The following is a 14,760-nucleotide window of genomic DNA, read 5'->3' as shown; positions in this document are numbered from 1 at the left end:
AGATGGGAAGATCAACTGAATCCCTTCTCACCAACAGAACAGGTGAATGGCCTCGTCCCAGAGTGAACTTGCTGACGGAATCTATTCCCAATGTCTGAACAGATGAATGGCTTCCCCCCTGTGTAAAGTGTCGGGTGTGCCAGTCAGTCAGATGACCGAGTGAATCCCTCCTCACAGTCTGAGCAGGAAGAATGATCAAGTGAATCCCTTCCTCCACTTCTTAAATATCTGGACAGAGACAGGAAAACTAGTGTGTTGTGTTCAGGATTCTCGTAGACAAATTCTTTGTCACTTTTAAGCTGCAAAAAGATTTAGAAAATCCATCAGTGGGTGTCGGACAACATTTCAGATGAGATCACTTGAGTTGTCAAGGTGTGATCTGACATCACACTGTTACAGTGAACTTCAACCCAAGTTGGAGAGAGATATCATCTTCTAACTGGGCACAGTGCTGGTATCTGAAATGACCATCAAATTCTCTGATGCTCTTCCTGTCTCTATAAGAATGGGGCATTTCTGCCATCTCCAATCTGTGACCTTGCTCAGTCTTACTCTCTCTATTGCTATTATTCCCTGTTCCCACTGAGCTGCATGGGTGCCTGGCCCCACAGTAACTGAAACACTCTCACAGAAATAGCTGGCAGTGTATTCCATGTATCCACCACTCTCTGGGTAAAAAACTTACCCCTGACACCCCCTCGGTATCTGTTTCCAAACACCTTAAAACTGTGCCCCCTTGTGTTAGCCATTTCAGCCCTGGGAAAAAAACCTCTGACTATCCACACAATCAATGCCCCTCATCATCATATACACCTAAAAAGGGAATTTACACATTACTTTGAGGATTTGTTAGAAGTATACAAAATTATGAGGGTATAGATAGGGTAAATGAAAGCAGCTTTTTCTACTGAGGTTGGGTGGGACGACAACCAGAGGTCATGGGTAAGTGGGGAAGGTGAAAATTTAATGGGAACATTTGGGAAAACTCTTTACTGAAATGGTCGTGAGAGTGTGGAATGAGATGTCAGCACAAGTGGTGAATATGAGCCAGATTTCAACATTTAAAAGAAGTTTGGACAGGAGCCTGGATGGTGGGGGTATGGAGGGTGATGGTCCCGAGGCAGGTAGTTGATTTAGACAGCTTAAATGTTTTTTCAGCATTGACTAGTTGGGCCAAGTGGCCTGTTTCCATACTGAACTTCCTTATGTTTCTATGACAGAGAAGCTGGCCAAACTTGTTTGGAAGGGAAAGGGTAGGAGTAAGAACGAAGCAACAATGGCTGGAGTTTCTGGGAGTAACTCGGGAGGTGAGTGATTGATACATCCCAAAGAAGTGGAAGCATTGGAAAGGCAGGAGGACACAACCGTGGCTGAAATGAGAAGCCAAAGCCAACATAAAAGCCAAAGAGAGGACAAACAAAAGAGCAAAAACTATTGGGAATCTTTTAGAAACCAATAGAAGATGACTGAAAAAAAAGTAAGATGAGCTCAGGGCATGGAATTATGATATTGTAGTCACTAATGAGTCTTGGTAGCACTCAACGGTCTGAGGCATTTAGAGGAACAAAATAGCCAGGGCCTCAATATCTCTTGAAAACAAAGGTTCCCTGCACCAGCTGCGTTTCAACTTTTACTTTGGCAGGCACATACAAACTCTACATATTCAAATTTTCACTTCTGAAGGCCTCCCACTTACCAGGTTCTCCTTTGCCAGAAGACCACCTGTCCCAAACTACATTTGTCAAATGCTTTCTGATATCATCAAAATTGACCTTTCTCCAATTTAGAATCTCAAACCATGGTCCAGACCTCTCTTTTTCCATATTTACTTTGAAACTCATGGCATTATGATCACTAATTTCTGTCACCAGCCCTGGATCATTTCCTAACAAATTATTGGACACTTTTACGTCAGGACTTCTACGTACTGTTTAAGGGCACATTTGACAAACTCTACCCCATCTAGTCCTTTTACAGTATGGAGTCCCAGTCAATATATGGAAAGTCAAAATCAGTTACTGAATCAGCTTTGCTTCTTGGCATGGTCTGCAATCTCTCTACACATTTGTTCCTCGAAATCCATCAGACTGTTGGGTGCAACAAACTCCCAGTAATGGCCAAAATTTCATAATTCCCTGTCCTGAGCTCATCTGGCTTTCCTACGATGCTTCTTGCATTGTGATATACACAGCTCAGCACATTCATCGCACCATGCTCAGCCATTTGATTGCTGACTCTGTCTGAGATCTGAACAACATCTGACTGGTGTCAAGAAAACAAACTCTCCCTCATTGTCACAGAAACAAAGGAGCTGCTTGTGGACGACAGGAGGACTGGAGACAGGCTAACCCCTATTGACATCAATGGATCTGGGGTTGAGACGGTGAACAGCTTTAAATTCCTCGGCATAAACATCACCGAGGATCTCACATGGCTGTGTTTTGACCGAGGATCTCACATGGCTCTTTCACATCAGATGGTTGAAAAAGTCTGGGATGGGGCCCCAAATCCTAAGAACTTTCTACAGGGACACAGTTGAGAGCATCCTGACTGGCTGCATCACCACCTGGTATGGGAACTGTACTTCCCATAATCGTAGGAACCTGCAAAGAGTGGTGCGGACAGCCCAGCGCATCTGTAGATGTGAACTTCCCACTATTCAAGACATGTACAGAGACAGGTGCGCAGAAAGGGCCCGAAGGATCATTGGTGATCCAAATCACCACAACCACAATCTGTTCCTGCTGCTACCATCCAGGAAATGATACCACAGCAGAAGGACCAACAGTCTCCGGGACATCATCTTCTACCAGGCCATCAGAGTGATTAATTGATTTCTATGTTATATTGACTGTCCCATGTACAAACTATCTATTATATATTACTATAAATTACACATTGCACATTCAGACGGAGATGTAACGTAAAGATTTCTACTCCTCATGTATATGAAGGATGTATGTAATAAAGTCAATTCAATTCAATTCACCCTCTCCACTATCTGTTCTGTCATTCGGGCTCCCATCCCCCCTACAACTTATTTTAACCACATCACCCCCTCCCCCCACGCGAGCACTAGCAAGCTTTGCCACGAGGGTATTAGTCCGCTCTCGTTCTGTTCTCCGAACTAACGAATCTGCTGTCATCCCTTTGAATATTTTTCTGCTAGGTAATATCTCCAACAGCTTCAAAAGTGTGTGGGATAGCAGCAAGAGTACTCTGTGATGGTTGTTTAACCTCATTCCCCTTCGCGATTCTCACCCAGTTTCCTGTGTCCTGCACTTTGGGTGCAATTCACCTCTCTTCATGTCATATTTATCACCCCCTCCAACTCCTGGATGATCTGGAATTCATCCATTTCAAGTTCCAACTCCTTAACATACAGGGTTACAAGCTGCAGCTGGATACACTACTTGTAAGTGAGGGCATCAGGGACACTGGAGGTCTCCCCACCTTCCCACCAATGTCCCCTATAATTTGTAATGACCACTGTGCACATAAATCTTGTACTGTGCATTTTTTAACCCAGTGACAAAATGTGCACAGTGAATTTTATATATAGAGATATTCATTTTAACAGCTAGCAAATCACTGTCGTTAAGAACTTTGATCTCCTCTGGGTTCGATCGAGTTCATCTGCACTCTCACATAAACTATGTAGCAGGACTGTAATGGGTAACGAAGTATTTTCTCACCAGAGCTTTTGCACATTGTCCATATGTGGTTTGCTTGCTACATTACGCTTTAAAAAGTCAGATTTCCAAATATCATTCCACTTCTTCCCACTTGTGAATTCTCCAGCGACTTCTGTATCACCACAAACACACAGGTAACACTAGTTTCTGTATTGGACATAAATATTTTCCCTGAATCCTCCTGAGGAATTGAGGATATATTAAAAAATCATTTCGAACCTATGTAACCTCTGGCTAAAAGAATAATTGGGACTGAACAGGAATTTTTGAACTGAAGTAAACTCTGTCTTCAGCGGTTAGCTAAGACAGACTCATTACCAGTTCTCTGCGGCTTGCAGAGAGACACACTGAGAGCGGAAAGCATTATACATTGTACTCTCATTAGTTGATAACATAATACATTGTACCGTCGTTTGAGTAAAGGGAGGAGGACTCACTGATAAGGACAGGAATGAACATCTGTCTGTAATTAAGTCAGGGCCTTGCAAAGGGAACAACTGACAAGGACTGGAAAGTACATCCATCTGTAACTAAAACCTTGATTTAGTGAACTCGCTTATCTAATTAATTAAGTTTTGCACCAACAGACATGGTGGCTGTATCAGTTCTAATAACATCTACCAATAGTAATGTATGGGGCTTACTATGTATAAATATAAGGCTGTAACCTGACTAAGGTATTTACTTGTCAGTTGGTGGCAGTGCTTACGTGCCTTTCCTTTGACAACATGGGTGTCAAACTCCTGCAGGAGAATGCACAATAAACTGTGGTGATGATAAGAAGCTGGTCTCCTGAGTTTTATTCAGATTCAACTTTAACATTTGGCATCACAAACAGGATCCCAATATCGGGAGTGCCAAGCAGACTCTGGTGGGATATTACCTCATGAGAAAAAGCAGTAAATTTAATATGGAAAAAGAACTGTGGGAACAAGTGAAAATTGTTGAAAAGGGAATGGAAGGAAAAGGCAGATGTAAAGTGGAACAGTATATTATTAGCAAGTTGGAGGAATAATGCATGTGACAAAGGGACAGAGGTATGCACTACAGAAGGAACGCCAAAGGTTGGGAGACGCTAAAACCGGAGTGTAAATGGTGGATGGGCGCTGAAAACAAGAGCAGGAAAAACAACGTAAGCAAACCAAGGCCGGCCTACATAGGAGAGAAGGGCAGGAACATTGGTCTAAAGTTCGAACTGATAGGGAAACAAGGATCCCGAACCCATATCTGGCAGACCGACCCTGTTTGAGGACAGTGACCATGATGAGGAGTGGGCACCCACCGTAACTCCTCCCCCACCTTACCAGGGGCCAAGTGCACCCAGTGCTTCTGAATCCCAATCCTCCCAGTACTCAGATACGGTGGCCGCTCAGGTAAAACAGTGGTATCAGGGAAGGGGAGGTCCCGATACCCTAAGATCCAGAAAGGGAATATCGTGCATTATTCTGAGACAGGGAGGGAAGAATCCAATAAAACCCCAGAGTTAATGGCTCCACAAAGACAATTGCCCACCCAAATGCTGCCCAATCCACAAGCAGGACTGCCTTCAGTGATTCCTGTGTATGCACCCTGGAAGCCTCAGGAAATGATAATGATCATGAATCAGGCCCCAGATAGAGAAGAAAAACCAGCACAGTTTGCTCAGTATGTCCGCAGTACTACACAAATGTTTAAAGTGACACCGCAAGATTTATTCAGTCTCTGCTGCATGATTCTGTCAGCCGATGAGGGGTGGAAATGGAAGGCAGAATTGAGATACCACACCTATCAGGAGTTTCAGGCAGGAAACCATAATGAGAATGAACAGACAGACCAGATAATTCAAGCCTTGGAAAGGGCTCTCCAGCAACTCGTAAACATCACTAAAGTACAAGAATGGAAACCTCAGCCTGGGGAATCGGGACCAGACTATTGGGAGCGATTTGTGGCCTGCTAAGGCACCTTCACAGGACACCAAGCCTTTAATGGTGGTAATCCATCCCCACAGTTTGATGTCTTACTGCTCCAATGCTTACCAATTAAGTTAGCCAATATGATTAAAACAAATAATATCGATTGGCCTACATGATCGAAATCAAATGCAACAAGCTTTGACATATTATTGGGACCCAGCTTTCGAATCCCGATCAACCCCGAAGGGAACTAATATTAAAGGTGAATATGTTTAGCGGGAAGCAGGACGCGAGCGGACTATATCTGGGGAACAGAAATGAGAACAAAAACCTACCAAGGGACAGGTGGGGACAACAACGTGTTCAGAAATTGACAAGCAAGGATGCTTCCTACCGTGATTACCACCCCTCAGGAAGAGCCCAATGTGGTAATGCAAGTTGCTGGAATTCCACTTCTGTTTATGATTGATATGGGGGCAACCACAACCACTCTCGATCAGGAAATAGTATCGGAAAAGGAATTTCAGCTATCAGACACTACAATCAGTCTGTCTGGGTTCGAAGGCACAGAATGTATGTATTCACGTACCCAGCCACTGCAGGTGGATTTCCAGGGGAACCAGTGTGAGGTTTCATTCACACTATCCACCATTCGGGGTGTAATCTTGCAGGGAGAGACTTGCTGTGTCCATTGGAAGTCAAGATTCTATGCACAGACAAGGATATCAACCTGGGACGAGTTAATAACTGACATCCTCCCCAGTTACTGTCCTCCACCCCCCCACTCCCGCTGTGGTGGGCACTTAATTTGGACCCTACTTCGTTTGAAGCCCCTCTGCCAGTGGTTCATCCCCATGTGACTCTGTGCTATGAGCCTATGGGGTGCTCAACTGAGGAAAGCCAATATTATGCACCCTTCGAGGGACAGAATTTCCCATTCACGGTGTTTGGAGAGGTTAAAGGAAGAGAGGGCAGTGCATTACTGGACTGTGCAACAGACAAAAGTGTGAACATTTACACCGACTCCTGTTATACATTTGGAATTGTACATGACAACGGGCCAACTAACTAAAATTCTCCAAGCATTACATTCACAGGTACGACAGGCTTACAAGGAAGAGAACTACCCCGCAGAGAGGAGTGACTATCCCACCACAGAACCTGGGGATTTTGTCCTGATCAAGAACTGGGATTGAGGGAAACTCAGACCTCGGTGGAGAGGATCGCATCAGGTGTTGCTGACCACTCCCATGGCTGTGAAACTGAAGAGGCAATCTCGGTGGATACATCGAACAGACAACAAACGTGTTACTGCAGGAACTGAGTAGAAGGACTCTCTCAGACTAAAGGAAAATGTATTGGCTGATAGTGGTGTTCGTGTTTGTGACTTTGAGAAGGCTCACCCAAGCATCTGGGGCTCCCATGTTAACACCTTTCTGTCACACCTATGCCAAACAGGTGGAACTAGGGACCTGCTGGGTTTGTGGTGAAATTCCCCAGCATGGTAAAACTATGATTCCAATGTCAGTAATCACGCTCAGCCTGGGTTTTCTCAAATAACATGTGGGGCAGTGAGGTGAGAAACTGTGGTTCAGTCAGAGATGACTGTGGCTATCGGTGTTTTGAGGGATGGTATCTCAGGCCCCCACCAAACAGAACTTCCTGTACTGGGAAACATGCATCCTGGCCATACTTGCAGGTGCCTAGCAGCCGAGAGGAATAACTGAGACTGAGCGATTTTGGATGATCGCTTTTCTCTCCTATGGAGTAGCCAGCAATTCACAAGAGATAATCAATTTGGCTACAGCACTTGAGGAGCTGGCCACAATACTGCAGGGGCTCTGACAGAAACACAGGCCCAAGTAACAGAAATATCCACTGAAATGATTGCAATCTGGCAAACAGTCGTACAGAATCGTATGGCTTCAGATTTTATCCTGGCTGAGAAAAGGGGGAACCTGTGCTATTATTGACACAGAATGCTGCACCTATATCCCTGATGACTCTACTAACATTACATCCCTCGCCGAGCACACTGCCAAGGAGACTGACAGCATCAAGAAAGTAGGGCAGGGTTTACACGGGTTCACCGAAGGGTCGAAATGGTGGTCTTCGAAGGCCTGTTCGGTAATATCTGGGGCGTGTTATTGCATTATGACCTAATACTTGCACATATCATTGTTATAATTACTGATGTACACTGTTTTTACTCACTGATAAGTCAATGCTGTACTCAATTGCTTTCTCTGTAAATTATTACAGCTTTGTTGATCATATAATGATCTAAAGGAGGGAATGATAAAGTATGTAAAAGGGTTAACACTTCATTAAACAATAGCAGCCTGCTTTTCTGAAAGAAACTGCTGATGATCAACAGATGTGCTGAGCCATGCTGAGCCATATTTCTTCTTGAGGGTAGCTAGCTAGGGTTTCAGGATGCTTATCTCCCTGTGCACTCATGCATAGAGATAGGACAGCTTCAGTCTGTTCTGTGTGTGTAAGCCATGATGACTACTTTGTAATTTGTCTTTAGGGGTTGTCATGTTGTAAATAACTTTGGCTCCAGCCTGTCTTGTGTGGGGGGTATCTGGACGGATATACCTGTGGTGTAAGGGGAATTGTTAGTCAGTTAGTGGATTGACCCGGAATAGTCATTGACTGTTTCTGTTTGAGCGACTAACTGAGTAAGCCCCGGGTAATTGGAATAAAGAGTTTGTACTTTTACTGTCTCTGAGTGACTTTGTTCAGATTCGACTTCCACAGAATAGGAATGGTTTTAAATAGCAGGGCTGCTGGAAGCACATTACCAGACCTGGAGTGATTGCAACTGGGTCTGACAGAGGCATAACTGGTTCTTCTGGGCACATTCAGTCTCACTCCAACTATTTCCCACTTCCTTTGTACATGTATGTAATGTAATGTCAAAATGAACAGTGTTTGAGTGAATGACACTCACCAAACTTTCCCCTGACCGAATCACTGGATTCTCCAAGTCAGATGGGTCCTCTCCAGTTGATGCTCCCAATCTTCGGGCTGGTTCACTTGTTGCTGTTCCCTTGTATTCTTCCAATAAATCTCTTACCACAGGTCTAACTTTAACATTAAAGACAATGAAGCACTTTAACAGTACAAAGGAGAACCAAACATTTCTGCTTGATATTACTAAGAACAAAACTGACTGAAATTTAAACATTGAAAGCAGATATAATGATCTCAGTGAACAATCTTTTATTGTTCCTCACATGTCACAAAACAATATGGAATAAGAAGGAGCCATCATTCAGTCATGGTGAGACATAAGACACAGGAACAGAATTAGGTGATTTGACCCCTCTGGTCTGCTCCACCATTCAACCATGGCTGAGTTTTATTCCAACACCATACTCCTGCCTTCCTCCTGTAACCCTGAAGGTACTTAGTAATCATGAATATATTAATCTCTGTCATAAATATACCCAAATAGCAGCCTGAACCAACCTCTGTGGCAACAACTTCCACAGATCAGAGATATTTTGGCCAAAATTTTTTTCTCATCTCAGTGTAACGTTCCGTTATATTGGCTCGTGTATGTCTAGGGGAAATCCCGCCCAGCACCTGCTTCAACACTCCCCTCAGGAACAGTCACCGCTCGAATCAATCACAAACATCAATCGTCAGCCAGCACACCCAGTAAATTTTAACACATACACTTTATAGATATTACTAATTCTAGGGCATTAATATACATTTGATACAGAGAGGAAAGTAATGGAAAAAAAAGGCGCCAACATTTATCAAAGTCCAAGTTCTTCGCGCGCTACCGTTGGAGCTCAATTCGACGTCAGACGACCACCCGGATCCTGTCGACTCACGGCTCGGGACCACCCTGAGTGATTGACCGGAGCCTCTCCGCACGTCCGCGGTCCTCCTCGTCTCTCCTCCGACTACCCGCCAAAACTCAGTCCACAGTCATATCATACAGAATGGCATCCGAAAACAAAACAATACATAACCACCCATTGGCTAATAGAACCCCGTTATCTCATTTTAAAGTAAACAAACTGTTAGCGCAAACTCTCTTCAGTGTTAAAGCACAACAAAGCCGCATTCCTCAGACTAACATAACAAAATTCCCATTTTAAATGTAACAAAAGAAAGAAAAACAAAAAAAAGAAAGAAAGGGAGGCATCTTTATTCTGAAACTGTGCTGTCAGATCACTGACCCTCCATCTTACGGAAACATCCTCTCCAATGTCCACTGTATCCAGGCTTTTCAGCATTCGGTAGGTTTACTTAACCATACATCCCTCCACCCCCACTGTCCCTCTGAACTCCATTGATCACAGGTCCAGAACCATCAAATTCTCCTCATACATAAAGCTGATCATTCTTGAGATTATTCTTGTAATCCTCGTCAGCAGCAACTGAACAAGTTTCCAGGAATAACAGATAGATTGGTACCAGGATAACTTACAGGGAAAATTTGAGCTTTCTTTACTGTTCTACAATCACAGAACGAGCTATTTCCATTCCCAGGTTAAAACAGGTCCATTTCAGGAAATATAAACCAAGCCAGGGTGAATGTAATAAAAAGAAACTGGAATTTCCAGAAACACACAGCTGGTGAGGAATAGGTGTGGGGAGAGCAACAAACTTTACAATTCAGGTTAATAACGTTTTGTCAGAATGACTGCAAACATTTTCTGTTCTACCTGCAGATCTCCAGCAACTTGAGATTCTGCTTGATTTCCACCATGTGACAGACAGGTGACAGTGAGTTGGGGGGGGGGGTTTGCAAACACAGTTTGAACACCAAACTCACGGGTCTATTTCTACTGTTGTAAACATGGAACAGCCCATTTACTCATAGCCTCTCCTTGTGAGGATGGAATGGGAACTCATCCTCTCCTCAGATTAGTAGTCATTGCATCCAAAGGAACTCCAGAAACAAACATCAGATCCCAGACCAGAAATACTCACTCAGCACCTCATAAGCCCAAGCAGCTCGAATCCCGGGTCCATTTTACCTGCATACTGCACCAACTGCCGTCGCTGGGCTCTTAACATGCAGAAGCAATGTGTGGTTAAGTGCCTTGCTCACGGACACAACACGCTGCCTGGACTGAGGGATGAACTCACAACCTTCAGATTGCTAATTCAACTGCTTAACTACTTGGCCACGTGGACATCACAGAAACCATTCTCCCCCCTGGACTTCCCAGTCCCTTGGTAAACCAGGCCATGAAATCAAAGATCCCCAAAACCTGAGACATTCTCCTTTCTCACTCACCCCAGTCGTGGTGAAGGCACAAGAGCCATAAAGCTTCAGGACAAATGCGAGGAGCCTCAGGAAGTGAGGCGAGTTGGGGAAAGTTAACGGGACTCAGTGCCCAACATCAGATTTCCCAACACAATGTGGAGGAAGCATCACCACCCATTCGGGTATTATAGCAGACACCACATCATCTTGCATCATAAAGAGGAGGGCGGGGCAGACCTGCGGGACACAGCCTCACGTGACCTGTTGGCAGGTCTTCCATTTCAATTCTGCGGAAATAGACAGCTTGGGCCCCTGGTTTGGATCGTTCAATGCAGATTAAGTGAAGTCTACGCATTTCCGACGAGCCCAGATAACTGGAAATTAAACGAGTAATCGGCCCTCAGTTCGGGGCTCATGGCCAACATCAGATCTTCCCACTCGGGATCGGTCTCGATACTCACCGTTGGGAAAGTGATATCTTCGGCCCGCAGACAGTGATCTCGACCCCCGGCTCCACGACCCAGGAGGCGAGGACCCCTTGCCGATCACATAGAAGATCCCCTTCAGCACTGAGCGGAAAGGAAAACACCAATCACTCGGAGACAGAGGGCATGCGCGAAGTGATTGTTGCATCATCGGGAGGGCGGGGCCTCGGAAACAGACGCGCAGATGCTGCCCATCTGCGGTTAAGCGGGAGGGGCAAAAGGGATTATGTGACCGGTGGGGTCTCCCACCCGAGGCAGAGACTCCAGCTTCCCACTACTCTATAGAAAGAAACAAACTTGCCGCTCACATCTCCTCTCACATTAAACGTATTGCACATTTCAACCCCCAGGAAAAATATATCGTTTGTCCACTCTATTTCCCGAGGAGACTGAGGTCCTTTAACATCTGTCGGAAGATGCTGTGAATATTCTACGAGTCTGTGGTGGCCAGTGCTATCATGTTTGCTGTTGTGTGCTGGGGCAGCAGGCTGAGGGTAGCAGACACCATCAGAATCAACAAACTAATTCGTAAGGCCACTGATGTTGTGGGGATGGATCTGGACTCTCTGACGGTGGTGTCTGAAAAGAGGACGCTGTCCAAGTTGCATGCCATCTTGGACAATGTCTCCCATCCACTACATAATGTACTGGGTGGACACAGGAGTACATTCAGCCAGAGACTCATTCCACCGATGTGCAACACAGAGCGTCATAGGAAGTCATTCCTGCCTGTGGCCATCAAACTTTACAACTCCTCCCTTGGAGGGTCAGACACCCTGAGCCAATAGGCTGGTCCTGGACTAATATCCATCTGGCATAAACTACATATTATTATTTAATTATTAATGGTTTTATATTGCTATATTTATATTCTATTCTTGGTTGGTGCAACTGTAACGAAACCCAATTTCCCTCGGAATCAATAACGTATGACTATGAATATGACTATTCCTCTCATCATCTTATAAACGTCTATCTAGTCCCACCCCAGACTGCTCCGCTCTGGAGTAAACAATCCAAATTTGTCTAACCTCTCGTTATAGCTCATGCCCTCCAATCCAGGCAGTATGCTGGTAAACCTCTTCTGCACCTTCCCCAAACTCCGACATCCTTCCGAGAATGGGGACGACCAGAAATGTATGAAACATTCCAGATGTGGTCTAACTAGTTTTATAAAGCTGTGTTACGAACTGTAACGTTTTAGAAACAAACCAGCAGTAACAGAGTTCACACTGGATTGATCTCCTGTGGATTATAGGAAGTGATAGCCACACACATTCGTTGTGGTTCCGTGTACCGATGATCAACTCACTCTTGTGGGCATAGGAGAGTTCCAAGCCTCAGCTGCGACAAACTGAAGCTATCAGCTTTTCCAGTCTCTCTCTCTCTGTTTAGACCGGCCGACTGCTTGTCTGCAGATCGCTCTCTCTCTCTTATGGTTAAATCCACAGTTAGCGCCGTCAGCCTGTGACTGACGTCATAGTCCCGCCTCCTCACTCCGGCGCTCTTAAAGACACAGTCACAGTCCGACCGCAGGCTCGTAACAGCCGCAACACAACCTCCCGACTTTTCAACTCAGTGCTTCAACTAATAAAGACAACCACGCCATTTGCCTTCTTAACCACTCAATCAATCTGTGCAGTCTCTTTCAGGGACCGATGAACTTTTAGTCTAAATTCCTCTGATCATCAACACTGTTCAGGGTTTTGCATTTAACAGTGTACTGTCTCATACATTCGACCTACCAAGCTGCCAAGATGATCATCACTAATCAAATCTCACTGAGTTTTCTCAGGTCCTGTTGAATTTATTGCCAAGTGCACAAGTACGGGAAGGTACAGGTACAGAGAAACACTGACTTGTGGCAGCATCACAGGCAAGTACATTCAGATAACACACGGAACACAGATTATACGATTCTCTGTCAGTCACGATCTATAAATACGTTTTATGTCATTAACAATATATAAAATACATTGTGTCAGGATCAATATTAAAATGTGAATTTTGTGTCAATAACAGACTTGGAAATGTTGAATTTGGTCAGTGTCTCCATTCCTCCTGCAGTCCACAACCAGCTCCTTTGTTTTTGTCACCATGAGGGAGAGGTTGTTTTCTTGACACCACTGTGTCGGGGTGATGACTTCTTCTCTGTAGGCTGCCTCGTTACTATTTGAGATTGGGCCAATCAATGTAGTGTCGTCATCGAATTTGATTAGCAGTTTGGAGCTGTGGGTGGCGACACAGTCATGGGTGCACAGTGAGTAAAGGAAGGGGCCAAGGAGACAACCCTGCACGTATGACTGCTGAGGGTCAGAGAGACAGAGGTGAGGGAGCCCACTCTTACCACCTGCCGGCGATCTGACAGGAAGTCCAGGATCCAGCTACACAAGGCAGGGTGAAGGCCGAGGTCTCTGAGCTTCTTGTCGATACTTCACGCCTTCGTATGGCTACCGCTCTGCCCATGACTGCAAGGAACTGCAGAGAACGTTGGAGAGCGGAGAACATCAGAGAAACAAGCCTCCCCTCCATGGACACTTCCTACACTTTCCCTGCGTCGGAAAAGCAGGCCATGCACTCAAAGAACCTCAGAACCTGGACATTCTTGCTGCAAACCCACTCACCGTGCCAAATTCGTTTAAACCCTCACTAACAGGTTTATTAAATGTGCCCGCTAGGATATTGGATCCCTTTGGGTTCAGGTGTAACCCGTCCTTTTTGTACCGGTCGTACCTGCCCCGGAAGAGGCCCCAATGATCCAGGAATATGAAGCCCTGCCCCCTACACAAGTCTCTCAGCCACACATTAATACGCCTGATCACGCTATTCTTACATCGCTAGCACGTGGCGCAGGCAGTAATCCTGAGATTACTACCCCAGAAATCCACAGGGGTCTGTGTTGGCAACGTTTCTGTTTACGTTCTATGCCAATGCATCGGATGACAGTATTGATGGCCCTGTGGCCAAATTTACGAATGAAGTCGAATATTGAAAGGCCTGGATAGAGAGGTCGTGGAGGGCTATAGTGTCTAGATATCACAATGCCATAAATACAACTTACATATACAATGCTCCTGTCTACAACACCAGTCGAGGGTGGGGGCGCAGGGTCTGTGATATAATGCTCCTGTCCACATCAACGCGGGGTTGTCTATGATGTAATGCTCCTGTCTACATCAACGCAGGGTTGTCTATGATGTAATGCTCCTGTCTACATCAACAGTGGGGGCGTCATATACAAACGACAGCCCTTGCTCCCCGGCCTGAGATTCTAAATTGGAGAATGGCGCTTTATTCACAAAATCCTCACAGACCACAGTGACTGTAAACTGATCCCAGCAATGGATCCCGCCACTGCAGCCCCACAGTGCACTACGTACTGATTGCAAAGCTACGAAATTGCATGTGAATAGCATCCCCTCCCCCACCTCCACTCTTTCTGTGTCACC

The 14,760-nt window shown here is 45.2% G+C and overlaps 1 long non-coding RNA gene across 1 annotated transcript; it reads right to left on the bottom strand.

The window, feature by feature from the left end:
* Positions 1-210: 210 nt before the first annotated feature.
* LOC140207008 (uncharacterized) lies at positions 211-11,387 on the bottom strand. The gene is made up of 3 exons (XR_011888453.1): positions 11,288-11,387; positions 8,544-8,680; positions 211-299 (listed from the first exon to the last, which is right to left on the bottom strand). It is a non-coding gene; the product is annotated as an uncharacterized lncRNA (long non-coding RNA).
* Between the last annotated feature and the right edge of the window lie 3,373 nt (positions 11,388-14,760).

Source organism: Mobula birostris, chromosome 13 (assembly GCF_030028105.1).
Source record: "Mobula birostris isolate sMobBir1 chromosome 13, sMobBir1.hap1, whole genome shotgun sequence".
NCBI classification, from domain to species: domain Eukaryota; kingdom Metazoa; phylum Chordata; class Chondrichthyes; order Myliobatiformes; family Myliobatidae; genus Mobula; species Mobula birostris.
Note: the sequence above shows the minus strand (reverse complement) of the source record. Positions and strands in the feature narration are given on the sequence as shown.